General features: G+C 42.4%; 1 long non-coding RNA gene across 4 annotated transcripts; it reads right to left on the bottom strand.

Moving 5' to 3' along the window:
* Positions 1-5,627: 5,627 nt before the first annotated feature.
* Positions 5,628-14,296, bottom strand: LOC144228035 (uncharacterized). Of its 4 annotated transcripts, XR_013334105.1 has the most exons (5): positions 14,116-14,296; positions 12,971-13,075; positions 10,465-10,615; positions 9,802-9,901; positions 5,628-5,774 (listed from the first exon to the last, which is right to left on the bottom strand). It is a non-coding gene; the product is annotated as an uncharacterized LOC144228035 (long non-coding RNA). The 4 variants fall into 4 exon arrangements; XR_013334104.1 differs by lacking the exon at positions 5,628-5,774 and having other exon boundaries at positions 9,787-9,901; XR_013334106.1 differs by lacking the exons at positions 5,628-5,774; positions 14,116-14,296 and adding an exon at positions 12,118-12,403 and having other exon boundaries at positions 9,787-9,901; positions 13,041-13,087.
* Between the last annotated feature and the right edge of the window lie 1,154 nt (positions 14,297-15,450).

Genomic DNA, 15,450 nt, shown 5'->3' with positions numbered 1-15,450 from the left:
AACCTGTATGTGGATGTTTATCGCAGCTCTATTCATAGTTGCCACAACTTGGAAGCAAGATGCCCTTCAGTGGATGGATGGATAAACGGTGGTACATCTAGACAATGGAATACTATAAAGCACTTCCAAGAAATGATCTATCGTTCCATAAAAAATGCATGGAGTAACCTTAAATGCACATTACTGCGTGAAAGAAGTCAATCTGAAAAGGCTCCATACCATATGATTCCAACTAAATGGCAACGGAGTCAGTGAAAAGATGAGTGGTAATCAAAGGCTTAGGCAGGAGCAGGGGGAGGGATGAATCGATACAGTGCAGAGGATTTTTAGGGCAGTGAAAATGCTCTGTGTGCTACTATAATGATGGATACACGTCCTTGCACATTTGTCCAGACCCACAGAATGTACAACACCAATGTAAACTATGGACTTTGGGTGATTACGAAGCGTTGGTGTAAGTTTGTCAACTGTAGCAGATGTACCACTCTGGTAGGGCTCTGCATATGTGAGACCAAGGTGAGGTACATGGGAAATCTCTGTACCTTCGTCTCAATTTGCTGTGAACCTAAAACTGCTGTAAAAAGTTATGTCTTTTTTTTAAAGTTTATTTATTTTGAAAGAGAGAGAGAGAGAGAGAGAGATTGGGGGATGGGCAGGGAGAAGGAGACAGAGAATCCCAAGCGGGCTATGCACTGTCAGTGCAGTGCTCGATGGCGGGGCTCAATCTCAGGAACTGTGAGATCATCACCTGAGCCCAAATTGAGAGTCAGATGTTTAACTGACTGAGACACCCAGGTGCCGCCCAAAATTAAGTCTTAATGAAAGTTTTTTTAAAAAAAAAACTTCAGGAGCTGTGTCAGAAGAACATCTTCCCTAGGTTTAGCAGGACCATGCTCAATAGACTAAGCAGAATGAGCAGTTGAACAGAATCTATATGAACTATATACACAGAGCTGAGAATGGAGGCACTAGGAAGCAAATGATTATTTAAATGAGCAATATTTCAAGTCTTATAATATGGAAACCGGTTTTCATTTCAAATAGTTTCATGCAAACCATTGTTTATAATTATCATGATCCCAAGATGTTGCGTGTACATCAAATTTGGGTAAATCAAATTTCTGCTCCAATGATTTACAATCTCTTTCAGCTCTAAAGTTCATGATTCAAGCATGTGCTTTCTAAGGTACTTGATCTATATTGTACATCCTTTTAAAGTCTTGTTTCCCTCAACATTCTGTCTTTCCCTTTTATTCTCCTGCCCAGTATTTAGTCAGCAAGTATTATGGGTCAGGCGCAGTTCTAAGCATTGACTTCCTATTTATTTGCCATTCCATCCTTTTATTTACAGTCAGTGAAAACTTAGGACGATACTATAATAGCACACACAAAAGGCAGTAAAAGCCACGGTGCTGACTGTTGAAATGGACAGGCTACATAGAGATGTAGCACTCGGTAAGATGGCAGCATAATGGGACAGATGGAAAAACTAATGGCCCTTCTCAGTGAGGAGAGGTATATCTGGGAATACTAACCCAGCTTATCCTGTGTTCTCCCGCCCTGTACCCCAGGGATTTTTCTGTCCTCTCACCTATATGAAACAGGAAAAAAAATAATTATTCAAAGAAACAATTTCCTTTCCAAAATGTCTAAAGCATCATTCACTTAACAGCTAATAAGCCAAAACATTGGCAGTTTTTCTACATATGCAAGATCATAGAGAGTCAAAAAGAAGTGAAATTGATTTAGAAGAATAGCCCTTTCAGCTAAAGGAAAAAGTAATGCTTCACAGAGTAATATAATTGAACCTACTGCCATAGCATGGGTTAAACCATCTGTTTAAAAAAATTTTTTAATGGCTTATTTCTGAGAGAGAGAGAGAGAGAGGTGCAGGGCATGTTCTAAGTGCTCAGTTAACAACGGTTGACATGAAGGAAGGGATTGGATGTCCTCTGAAGAAACCAACACTATGCTCTTTGCACCCGATGAGATCACTTAACTCTTCGTGTTTCATTTCAGAAAAATATTCCCTATATGCCCTACAGGTTTGCCAAGAATGCAGGACAAAAGTGACAGCTGGAAATTCAGAAAATAGTCTGCCCCAAAAGAACATGAGGCTCACAGAAATGCACACAGCGGTACATGGTCTTAACGACCCCTGGTAAACCACGAGACAGCGTAGCATTCTGGATAACTGAGATGTGTCAAGAAATCGCAAACTCAAATATAACAAAGCACACCAAAAAAGTGAAGGTAATTTGGATTATTTTCTTTGAGCAAATTGCTTAGGGCAAGTACCTAAACCTCTCTAAATCTCAGGTTCCTTACCTATAAAATGAAAATAATACAGTTGCCTCCTAAGGTTGTTGGCACAATTACGTGAGATCCTGTGCTAACATATATTCGATAAATGAAAGCTATTAATCATAATGACTTGGTGAAATAAGACAATCCAAGAAACAAAATAGTGAATAGTGTGAAAATGAGTTCACAAAGGAATTGATTCAGATTGGTCGTGATGAAGATGCCAAACATCAGAGGCTTTCTCCCTGAGCTTGCCACTTCCCCTGACCGCCCCCCAACATGGCCCCACTGCCAAGGCAGAGATTTTTAACCTGGGATCTAAAGACCCTTCAAACTCTCTGAAATGGAATGCAATCTGTTGTGTGTATGTGCATTATTCTATGAAGAGTCCAAAGTATTCACTAAGATTCTCCAAGGAGTCTGGCACCTCCCCAAAATTAAGAGTCACTGCCATAGAATAGAGCAAACTCTTACTCTGAGTCTTGTTTTGCAGTCTAAATGTACACAAAACTCTCTTCTTCCTCTTTTGGTTCAGCCAATGCATGGTACACTTTTCAAAAGAATTTTACTAAGAATCTAAGGAGAAATTAGAAATGAAAAGAAAACCCATACAAAAAACCAAAAATGTTTTGAAAGATGACCATCAAACACAGTGCACAGTTACCAATGCTGAGACCACAGGACAGCCACAAATGGGCTGGGCCTGCACACAGGTATGTAGACCCACGTGCCTTCCTTCAGGGCTCCTCTCTTCTGGCCCTTGGGAGATTAACTGCTTCCTTTCATTTAAAAGTGGAATTCTTTTAGACAATTTGCCATCTGCTTGGATTTCTTCATATAGATACAGACCATTGCTTCTCCCTTAAAATAACTCTTAAAGGAGAGTTTAGTGGGGTGCCTGGGTAGCTCAGAGGGTTAAATGCCCAACTCTTGATATTGGCTGAGGTCAAGATATCATGGTTTTGTGAGTTCAAGCCCCACATTGAGCTCAGTGCTAACAGTGCACAGCTTGTTTAGGATTCTCTCTCCTCTCTCTCTGCCCCACCCTCACTTGCACTCTCTCTCTCTCTCCCTTTCTCAAAATAAATAAACATTTTTTTTTTTTTAATGGTGGGGCACCTGGGTGGCTCAGCATCTAACTTTGGCTCAGGTCACAATCTCACAATTCATACATTCAAGCCCTGCTTCAGGCTCTCTGCTGTCACCACAGAGCCGCCTTAGGATTCTCTGTCTCCCTCTTTTTCTGTCCCTCTCTTGCACGTGCTCTTTCTCTCTTTCAGAAGTAAACAAACATTGAAATATTTTTTTAAAACAGGGGAGTTTACTAATAACCAAATTGGCTAGAAATTATTCAATCTCTTGATGTCTAGGTGACTAGGAAGAGATGCAGAGGAGATTGGAGAGAAAGAGAATTTGGGGTGAACCAGAAAAGAAAGAAATATTGTTAGAGCCCTGTACTATCAACAAAAGGATTTGCTTATTAGCATGTACGCCACTATCAGTTATCAGATCCTCAATGTCCATGAGTTTCAGAGGCTTTCCTGACCTTTTCTGAGGACGGATCAGAGGTAGGTAAGGAATACAATGGTGTTAGGTCTATTAGAATCCTCAATTATGCTCTCCCTCTCTTACTCTGTTATTAAGTCTGAATGGGTGAGGGGCTTCCAGAAAGGGAAGGACAGGGAAGAAATCATGAAGAATAGATGAGTTTCTGAAAATTATTCATATCTAATTCACAAACACTGGTTGAGGTTTTATTGAACACCACTCTCTGGACTAGGCTCTAAAAAGGAGAAAAATGAATAAAACCAAGTTCATGTATTTAAGAAGCTCTTAATCTAAGGAAAGGTATAAATGATAAATAAACATGATTTAAGATGAAAAGCATGTTAATTCTGTGACAGGGAGTCAGAAGAGAATTAAGTTTCAAGAAAACACATCCACTCTGAAGACCAGATTTTCCTATTTTAATATTTATCTCTGGGGTCTGCCCTTTCCTGTCTACAACCACCTCATGTTCTTCCTAGATCCAGAAGTCAAAGCTGACATGAAAATTCTCCTGGGATCACAGCATTTCATGGTAATGTCCAGGGATAAGCCCTCCTGAGCATTTTGGTTATAGAGACAGTAATAGCTTTCTACTTCCAAGAAAATGAAAAAGAAAAGGGGAGTTGCTCTTTATGTTCCACAGACAGTCCTTGGAATTGTAATCTTTCCCCTTGCTTCTAGAATGCCTGTTTGTGTAAAAGTCAGAAACTTGCAGCACAGAAACTATGTTGCCAGACTGTAAAGAAATCTCAGGGTGTGAGCTCCACAGAGGTAGACAAAATATGGGCACGCAGTCTGGTTCCTTAGACCAAGTTGGCACCAACTGATCCATTAGTAACTGGATGACTTCTAAGTTCTACTTCCTGGCCCTGCATTTGTTCCCCATGAAGCCAAACCCTTTTTGTGTAGACCCCAGTCCAGTCTTAAACCAAAACCATTCTCTTCACCATCACGGGAACCTCTCAGCAAGTCACTGCGTGATAGAAACCTTGGTTGCCAACAGGTATGGGCAAGGGAAAGAGAATAAGACAGACCAGTCCTGGGGGTACCAGAGGGGTAAAGAAGAGGAATCCTAGAAAAGTGCATTACACTGGCAGGAGGTCAAGCTTCTTACACCTGAACTTTGAGGAACTCTCACCAACTCACCCCATTCACCACACCCACCTCTCTCTCCAGTGGGCCCCATGCCCTGCTTTCAGACCTCCAACCAGACCTGCCTAGCTGAAATTTCCACCTTGGACCAGGTTAGTCAACACCATGGCTGGCAAATGGATGTCCCCTCCCTGGTGCTGCCTCAGGAGAGAATTTTCTGCTCCAATGTGAGCACTTAAAACTGTAACTGAGCTCTCTAACTACCACACATATACCCCTCCCACTTCCTCTATACTCCGTATCTCCAGGGTAGCTCCATTGTAATGGTTAATTTTATGTGTCAGCTTGAATAATCACAGGATGCCCACCCAGGTTAAATGTTATTTCTGAGAGTGTCTGTGAGGATGTTTCCAGATAAGATTAGTATTAGTATTTGAATCTATGGATTCAGTAAAGCCAACTGCCCTCCCAGTATGGGTGGGTATTGTGGTCTGAATGTTTGTGTCCCCCCACCGAAATTCCTATGTTGAGATCCTAGTCCTCAAGCTGACAGTATTAGAAGGTGAGATTTGGGGGAGGTGATTAGTGCCCTTATAGAAGAGGACCCACTCTCTTGCCCTTTTCCACTATATGAGGACAAGGCAAGAAGTCGATGAAACCAAGGAGAGAGCACTTACCAGAAGTGGACCGTGTTAGCACCCTGATTTCAGACTTCTGGTCTCCAGAACGGTGAAAGATAAATTTCCTGTTATAGGCCACCAGGTCTGTGATATGTTGTCATTACAGTCCAAACACACAAAACAGTGAGCACCATCCAATCTGTCGTGGGCCTAAATAGAACAAAAGGCAGAAGAAGGAAGAATCTGTACCCTTTTCTGCCTGTCCTGATGATTGAGATGGAACATGTCATTTCATTTTCTCCAGCCCTAGAACTGGGATTTATACTACTGACCTCCCTGGTTCTCGGGGCTTCAGACTCAAACTAAATCACACCACCAGCTTTCCTGGATCTCCAGCCTGCAGATGGAGATCATGGGACCTCTCGGCCTCCAAAATCTGTGAGCCATTCCTCATAATATATCTTCCACTGATACCGTTTCTCTGGAAAACCCTGACGAGTGCCCTCCCCTGGCCCCCACATCTGACAGTAGGACACATACCTCTCCCTTACCTCCCACATCCGAATCAGCCAAGTCCTTAGAGACACAAACCGTCATCACATCACTTGCCTCAATTACTGAAATCTTCTGTAAATATCCTATGCTGGTCACGACTCTATACACTTCACAAATATGAATTTATTCAACACTTATAACCATTTATTAAGTAGATGTTATTAATATCCCATTTTAGAAATGAAGGAACTGGGTGCCTGGGTGGCTTAGTCATTTAAGCGCTGACTTTGGCTCAGGTCATGATCTCATGATGCATGGGTTTAAGCCCCACGTCAGGCTCTGCACTCACAGCTCAGAGCCTGGAGCCTGTTTCGGATTCTGTGTCCCCCTTGCTCTCTGCTCCTACCCTGCTCATGCTCTGTCTCTCAAAAATAAACATTCAAAACTAAATTTTTAAAAAAAGAGTAAATTTAAAAGATAGTTAGGGGGGGTGCGCCTAGGCAGCTCAGTCGTTTCAGCATCCAACTCTTGATTTGGACTCAAGTCACGATCTCACAGTTTGTGAGATTGAGTCCCACATCAGGCTCTGTGCTGACAGCATGGAGTCTGCTTGGGATTCTCTCTCTCTTCTTCTCTCTCTACCCCTTCCCTACCCTCTCTCCCCCAAAATAAATAAATAGACATAAAAAAAAGACAGAGTTGCGGGGGGAGTAAAGCATGTGCACATGCATACATATAGAAGAAATAAGTATTTGTGCACAGTTGGGGCACCTGGGTGGCTTAGTCGGTTAAGCGTCCGACTTTCGCTTAGGTCATGATCTCACGGTTCGTGGGTTCGAGCCCCGTGTCGGGCTCTGTGCTGACTGCCAGCTCAGAGCCTGGAGCCTGTTTCAGTCTGTGACTCCCTCTCTCTCTGGCCCTCCCCTGCTCATGCTGTCTCTCTATCTCCTAGAAATGAATAAAAACATTAAAAAAAAAAAAAGTATTTGTGCACAGTAATTGAACAGAAATCTAACACAATAAGTTCCTAAAGCTTTGAGCTTGGTAGGCTCTCAAGGTAAGCTGAGATACATTAGCTCTCCTCCATAATACTATAGATAAAGTGGGTGCCTGAGTGGCTCTGTCCTTAAGCATCTGACTTTGGCTCAGGTTATGATCTCACAGTTTGTGAGTTTGAGACCCACATCTGGCAAGCCCCACTTTGGGTAAAACATAAACCCTGCATTGGGTGAGCCCTGCTTCTCTCTCTCTCTGTGTGTCTCCCGCCCCACCCCACCCCCGTATTCTCTCTCTCTCTGCCTGTTACTCACTTGTGCATGCTCTCTCTTGCTCTCTTTCCCTCTCTCTCTCTCTCTACCTCAAAAAAAAAAAAAAATACTGGGGATAAAGTACTGCCTTGGATGGATGGAGCCTGGGTTCCAAGCTTATTGCTTGAATTTGAATGGGGTGGGGAGTTCCTGCCAGAAAAAAAGATGCAACTGAAGTGAGGGCTTAGATGAATGTGAATCTAGAAAAGCAGGAATAAGCAAGCAAGACCTTGTGGCCAGGACATGGGCCAAACTGCCATTGACTCAATCTGAAATGTCCCAGTATCATCATAAGAAAGGAGTCCATATGCCACCAACACCAGACGAGGGTGTGGACGGGGGCCCTAGTCCTAACTGGAAGCAACTGGAAAGCTGTGGGACAGGAAAGAGTAAACAGGGAGAAGAGAAAGCAATGGCAAAAGAAAATAAGAGAAAGTCTGCGTGATACCCCTCCAGATGTATGTCATGAACATTAACATTCTAGCACACTTAAGAAAACTAACCCTTAAGAAAGGGAGCCAACAGACTCAACACTGGGAGACTTTCATTCCACATTATATGAGAATAATAGAATCTGAAAGTTCATTTGTTTATTTTTTATTTACTTACAGCTTGTGCCAAGTGAGTGGAGGAGGGGCAGAGAGAGAGAATCCCAAGCAGGCTCCCACACTGTCAGCATAGAGCCTCATGTGGGGCTCAAACTCACAGACTGTGAGATCATGACCTGAGCTGAAATCCAGCATTGGAGGCTTAACTGACTGAGCCACCCAGTCGCCCCCGACAGTTCATTTAAAATAAGGATTTTTAGAATCCTCTGAGAGAAGAAGAAAGAATATCCATTAAAATAGTCAGTAAACTATAACAAAACAGGTGTATATGAAAAAGATCAGATGGGAAATCCTGGTAATGAAAAGCACAGTACTTTAATTAAAAGTGCCATAGACAGGATTAATTCTATCTTGGAAATGACAGTAGAGACAACTGGTGAAGTGGAAGATGATATTGAGGAATTTACCCAGAATGCAACATAAAGAATTAAGCAGCGGGCTGATATAGCAGCTAAAAGACAGAGAAGAGACATACTCAGAGGTTCTCATATATGTCTAACAAGATTTCAAGAATAGAATAGAGGAAAATATCTGTGAATCAGTAGTCAAAGAGACACTGGCTGAGAACTTTTGATAACAAAGGAAATGACATGTGTTCTCAGAGGAAAATAATATATGAAACCTTTTACTTGTGTGAAAGGAAACATCAGATGCCAAACAAAATACAGAACAGTGAATTTAACCAAAAATTTAACATTTTATAGTGACATTGCTAAACTTGAATATAAGAGAAAAATCTTTATTTTAATATTTATTTATCAGAGAGAGAAAGAAAAAGACAGAGTGCAAGCTGGGAAGGGGCAGATAGGGAGGGAGAGACGGAATCTGAAGCAGGTTCCAGGCTCTGGATAAGGGGCTCCAACTCATGAACCATGAGATCATGATCTGAGCGGAAGTCAGCCATGTAACCAACTGAGCCACCCAGGCGCCCTGAAGATAAGAGAAAATGTTAAAAGCTGCAGGAGAGAACCCCTGGCTGGCTCAGTTGTAGGAGCATGCAGCTCGGGTTGTGAGTTTGAGCCCCAACTTGGGTGTAGAGATTACTTTAAAAAAATAAAATCTTAAAAACCAAAATCCTACGGCAAGAAAAGGCAGATGACCTGCAAAGAAATGACAGGTAAACTAATTCTCATGCAGAACGGATGCCAGAAGACAGCAATCTTTTCACAGCCTTGACAAAAAACAACTATTAACCAAGAATTCTCTATCTACGTTATTTGAAACAGCGTCAAATAAATCTTTTTCAGACAAAAAGATTGTGTTACCACTCGCATGCTAAGCCCCCCAAAATGGATAAAATATTTTGACAAATATAATTTGCCGCTGACTTTAAATAACTAATTTGTATTCTAAAAAAATAAATAAATCTAGGGGTGCCTGGGTGACTCAGTGGGTTGAGTGTCCAGCTGTAGATTTTGGCTCAGGTCATGATCCCAGAGTCATGAGATCAAAACACCAAATTGGGCTCCTCTTAAGATCCTCTGTCTCTCTGTCTCTCTGTATCTGTCTCCGTCTCTGTCTCTGTCTCTCTCTCTTTCTCTCTCTCTCTCCCTAACCTCATCCTTCTGCCCCTCCTCTGCTTGTGCTTATGCTCTCTCTCTCTCTCTCCTGCTCAATCTAAAAAATAAAATAAATAAAAGTCTAAAAATCTAGGCAGAGATACTGTGAAACATGGGGTAGGAAATGTTAAATTCCTCGAATCTTTCAGGAAGAAGATTTTGAGTAACTCAAGACTTTGTTAGAAATTTTGCAGGAAACACATAAAATATATATAATAAGTATATATTATAAATTATAAATATAAGTCACAGAATTGAATGTAATCACAGAAAGTAAAATCAGAGTCTTCTATCGAATGAACTCGAACACATTCCGCAGGTCAGAACTTGAGTTGTGGAGAAGCAGTTCACCGATGACTGCCCAGGGCCTGCGAAAACAAATTTTTGCATCATTTCTTGCTTCCTACTAAAGAAGAATTTAAGCACTGAAAAGAATCACATGCTGTGAAAATTCAATTTATATAAAAATTTAAATGTTTGCTTCTTCAGTAACTAAAGGATTTAAGAGAAAAACTTTGTCCTCAGTTCAAAGTTGCTATTAATTATGACCCCATTCATTTAAAAACTTTTTTGTCTACATTAATCATTGATTGGAAGGTGCCACCTGATTTCAGAAACATTAAGCAGTTTATATTTTTTCAACTGAATTATCTTTGACATACAACATTGCGTAAGGTCAAAGTGTACAACATATTGATTTGATACATTCATCTTGAAGTAGGATCGCCATTGGAGCCTTAGCTCACACCTCTATTGTGTCACACAAGTATCTTCCAGCGGTGGGAACAATTAAGATCTAGTGTCTTAGTAAGTTTAATGTTTAAACTACAGTTTTATGGTCTATAATCACTGTGCTGTGAATTTTTTTTTTTTTTTTAGATTCCACATATTACAAGAGATGACCTATAGTATTTAGCTTTCTCTGACTGACCTCACTTAGCAAAATGTCCTGAAGGGTCTATCATGTTGTCGCTAGTAGCAGAATTTCCTTTTTTCTCATTTGTCTTTATCCATCCATTTCCTTTATCTATTCATCCATTGACACTTAGGTTGTTTCCTTATCTTGGCTATTGCGGGTGGTCCTGCAATAAACACAGGAATGTATATATCCATCCCTTCAATAAACTGTTTTCATCTTTTTTGGATATATACCCAAAAGTGAGATTGGCAGATTGTATGGAAGTTTTATTTTTGATTTTTTGAAGAATCTTCATATCATTCTCCGTAATAGATGAACAATTTCATAATCCCACCAACATGCACAAGGGCTCCCTTTTCTCCACATCCCCACCAACACTTATGTCTCTTCTTCTCCATGGAGAACATTCTTACAGACGTGATGGGATTTCTCATCGTGGTTTTGACTGCACTTCCCTGATGTTTTAATGATGTTGAGCACCTTTGCATGGACCTGTTGGCCATTTGGAAGTCTTCTTTGGAAAAAATGTCTACTTAAGTCCCTCTACCCATTTTTTAATCAGGTTGCTTGAGCTATTTCATCATTGTTTTTGAGTCATATGAATTCTTTGTAAACTTGGGATATTCACCCCTTATCCAATACATGGTTTGCAACAATATTCTCCCATCCTGTCAATTCCCGTTTCATTTTGTTTCCTGTGATAAGTTTGGTATAGTCCCACTTGTTGACTTTTTTTTTTTATATTTTATTTATTTCCAGGAGAGAGAGAGAGAGAGAGAGAGAGACAGCGTGAGCAGGGGAGGGTCAGAGAGAGAGGGAGTCACAGACTCTGAAACAGGCTCCAGGCTCTGAGCTGGCAGTCAGCAGAGAGCCCGACGCGGGGCTCGAACCCACGAACCGCGAGATCATGACCTAAGCGAAAGTCGGACGCTTAACCGACTAAGCCACTCAGGCGCCCCTGACTTTTTATTTTAAATTAGCATACTAAACCCATGAGTATATTAACTTGATATGGGGCCAGGTAAAATGGTTCTCAAATGCCTAAGACTCTTTTTAAGGAAGCTCATTAAAATCCAGATTGCAGATACAGTTCTCAGATTCTGATTCTGGAAGTTGGGAAAGTCTAGGACTCCGCATTGTTTAAGAGATAAGTCTTGCATAAGTGTTAGAAAGACTGTAATTTCTGAAATGTTGGCTGATAAAAGTTTAAACTAGTCAGGCAGCCCTGAGGGAATCAACACCAAACATAAAAAAATGTGTCCCGCATTCCGGGAGAGATCTAAGTTGGAACTCTGACAATTCTAATTAATGAGTTAAATCCTAGTCTAGAAATCAAAAGACCTGGTCCTCTCCCAGCTCTGCTAGTAACTACCTTTAAGACTTTGGGCAAGGGGAGAGGGAGAATTCTTTTTCCTCTCTGGGACTCAGTTTCCTCATCTATGATATAAGATTGTATTAATCCCTGCCAACTCTAATGATCTTTGGCACTGAGTTAAAAAAAATTGTTTTGGAATAAAATGTCTTATTAAAATAAAAAACTTTGTGTAAAAGCTTTACAGATCAAAAGTGCTATTTACATTTACTGATTTGATGTCCAATTAGGCAACACTGGGCACAGCAACAGGCTGTGATTGCAAAGAAAATGGACACACACTGAGATTCTACCTCTGCTCTATGAGTTTTGTGTATCTGGAGTGTGAATCTGTAATTAATTTCATCGTTGTGCATTCTTTCAAAGAAGAGTTAGCCTATTTCCCTGGGAGATAGCAGTGGGAACGTGGAATGTTGGGAAATGCCCAGGACGGCTTCTGCGTGAGGTTTGTTTCACTCGCATTAGGGCTGCAAAGAAGTAGGCTCTGGATGTCACCAAACTGCTCCTCAGACTCCGATCTCCACCCTCCTGGCCACAGTGACCTCCGGTGAGCAGTTTCCCAAAAGGATACAGCAAACCCTGAGTGAAGAAAATGCAGTCAAACTCCTTTCCATTGGAAAGTACCTTGGCAGTTGTGCAAGGCAGTTTAAAGTAAAAACGGGCAGCAACTAAAAACAACAATGACTCGATTCCCTAGTTAAAATCTCATGGAGTCAGCCCAAAGCCAATTGTCACGCACAAGCTACAGATCCTAGGAGGTGCGGGTCCCTGGAGGAACCGTTCGGATGGTGGCACCATGGGCCCTAACCAAACAGCCTTCGGAGAACAAATAGACTGTTAACGAGTTCTAAAAAAAAAAAAAGGTTTTTCCTTGCAAAGCTGCCTTTTGTGAGGCTTAGATTCCTCCAGCAATAAATGTAGTGCCAAGCTTTAACCCAAAGACTGCAGCCCTCCACACCTCGGCCAGAGTTTACTGTACGATGCTTTATTTGTTCTGGAAGCCCTTTTATCAACACTTAGGTTGCTCCTAGAGCGCGGACGCTAAACACTGCTGAGTAAGAAACTATCTGCAAATACTGCAGGGGGTAATCCCCAAAATAAGATGTTAATTGGTCTCTTGGTGATTCCAGCCCCCTACGCAATTACCTGTAGCATGTTCTTTTCAACTGTAAGGGTTCTGCCCTCAGTGCTAGTCTCGGGTGCTGGGCCTTCTTACCTGGGCTTATTTTCCCTTTTTCTTCTTCTTTTCAGCTTATGTTTCAGGTAAGGGTAAAGGCCAAACAAAGTAGTAAAAATTAAAACAAATGGATTTTTCTTTCTTCATCTAACGTTAATTACAAGCTGTTAAAACCAAAGTAAACCCAGGCATACAGTGTCTCCAAGAATAATCAAACTAGGAGGGAAGTGTGTCATTCCTGAAGGCTTCACCAAGAGCACAGGAATCCTCTAAATGATAAACACCTCTTAGTGCCTCTGGTGCAGGTGCCCGGTTAACTGTGGCCCAGTTTCCCCGCCATTGGCTGAGTGATTACCAAAGGCCGAGTGCCAATAGCACATTGCTGACATTAATTGCAGCAATTTGTATTATCTGACTTTTTCTTATCTTTAATTTCATCTCCCACCTCTGACCTCCAAAAACCCCACATTGTCAGCTCAAACTGAGCCCTCCCCTTGCCAGTAAAAATGAATCTTTCTCGGGGCACCCGGGTGGCTCGGTCAGTTAAGCATCCAACTTCAGCTCAGGTCATGATCTCAAGGTTTGTGAGTTGGAGCCCCGCGTCGGGCTCTGTGCTGACAGCTCACAGCCTGGAGCCTGCTTCGGATTCCCTGTCTCTCCCTCTCTCTGACCCTCCCATGCTCATGCTCTGTCTCTCTCTGTCTCTCAATAATAAATAAGCATTTAAAAAAGTTAAAGAATCTTTCTCATAGGAGTGAAGCGGTACCATTGTTGGAGTGGTAATATAGGAGGAGGGCCCTACCCCGGCACCCCCCAGGCACGGGCAGACTGCCTCTGGGTCCTACCCCCAAACTCCATTTTCTTTTGAAACACCACCCCCCCCCACCGTTATTTCAGAGTGAGTCCTTTGCTTTGGCATGAACGGGAACCAACTTGGGATTTTTAGTGGTTTTCTGAGTTGATAGCCCTAGAACAACAGAGTTTTGAATTTCCTTCTGCAATTCTTGTCCTTCGCTCGGGAGTGGGGCTGGAGCAGCATTAGGGGAAAGGACTGCACTGAGGGTGATGATCCTTCCCCCAAAGTTTCTGTGGCAGACACGGGGTTGACCTGTACTTGTGAGAGCCTCGTGGGGCCGCGAGCACTTCCTGACAGGAGTTGGCTGCCAAGTTGCCTCTGGTAGCGGACTGGTCTGGAGCCGGCAGAGCCAAGGTCAGGAGACAGGATGTAGGGTCTAGTCACTGTCTGAAGTGGGAGCAGGGACTGAGGCGGCCCAGCGCTGGGAACTGAGCGCTCAGACATTACTTCACATCTCAGCGGAATGAGGCAACAATGGCCCTGCGGAGGGTTCTGTTAAACAGCTCAATGTTTGCTTCTTTGTCCTCAGTGATATTCTTGTCACCAGGCCAATGGCTTCATCACGGGAATTAAGCAGGGGTCCTGGGATAGCCATTTTTGGCTATTGGTAACAAGGGTAATCAGTATGGGCTCCCAATTCCGATCACTGTGCAAAAGCCGAAAAGCCGCCTTTCTAACTCCTCTTCCTGAAGCTTGCTTTAAGTCCTTCTATATGATTCATTCAACAAATATTCACTGAGGAGTTGTGGGCATGGCAATATGCCAGGTGCTGGCTTTGCTAGGATGATGAATCCAATACCCTCCTACCCTCAAGGAACTTACAAGATGTTACAGAGGATGGATGTGCGCATAAAAACTAGATAACCCAAAGTACCATTACAGAGACCTGGAGCCACGGGGGAGGAAAGGCTACTTCTAGCTGAGGAGGAGCAATCAGGGACTGGGCTGGGTGGGTTGTGCTTGTATGTATGTTATACTCGGGGGTGAGTAATTTACCTCTTCCGTTATAACTCAGCGAGCGTGTGGGCATGGTGAACTTCTCCCTTCTCCATCCCAGGATATGGTAGAATATGTATTTTACAGAAACATATCTCCTGGGCTAATCTTTATATCACGTCTACTACAATCGATGAAAAGAGAGAGGACGGGGAGCCTCTCAGTAATTTAGAATGGCCTCTAGTAAGAAACCCTACTGCACATTCAAGATCCAACAGGCCAATGCTGACAGTCCCCTGGGACCCACAGGAAAATTGACGAGGATTCCTGTTGGAGAATCAAGAAAGGCCTGCAGGTGTCTTCATTGCTTTACTATAACCCCCATTCTTCCCTCTATCAGCAGTGCACTCACAACACACCCCTTCCTTTCCCAGTACCTAAAACATCACTGTCCAGGGACCTTCCNGGTCCCCCCCCCCCCCCCACCTGCCTATTTAATTCATGAAATGAATTAACATCTGTAACATTTATTTTCTTAGCATCTCTCTCTCTGACCAGACTGCAAACTCCTTAAGGGATCCTTTCTGTCTTGCTCATGATGGTATTCCCCATGCTTAACACAGGGCCCAACACATAGTAGATGTGTAAACCTTCTTC

This window comes from Crocuta crocuta, unplaced genomic scaffold, assembly GCF_008692635.1.
Source record: "Crocuta crocuta isolate KB4526 unplaced genomic scaffold, BGI_CrCroc_1.0 scaffold162, whole genome shotgun sequence".
Classification (NCBI taxonomy): domain Eukaryota; kingdom Metazoa; phylum Chordata; class Mammalia; order Carnivora; family Hyaenidae; genus Crocuta; species Crocuta crocuta.
This window is presented reverse-complemented; position numbering and strand designations above follow the sequence as displayed.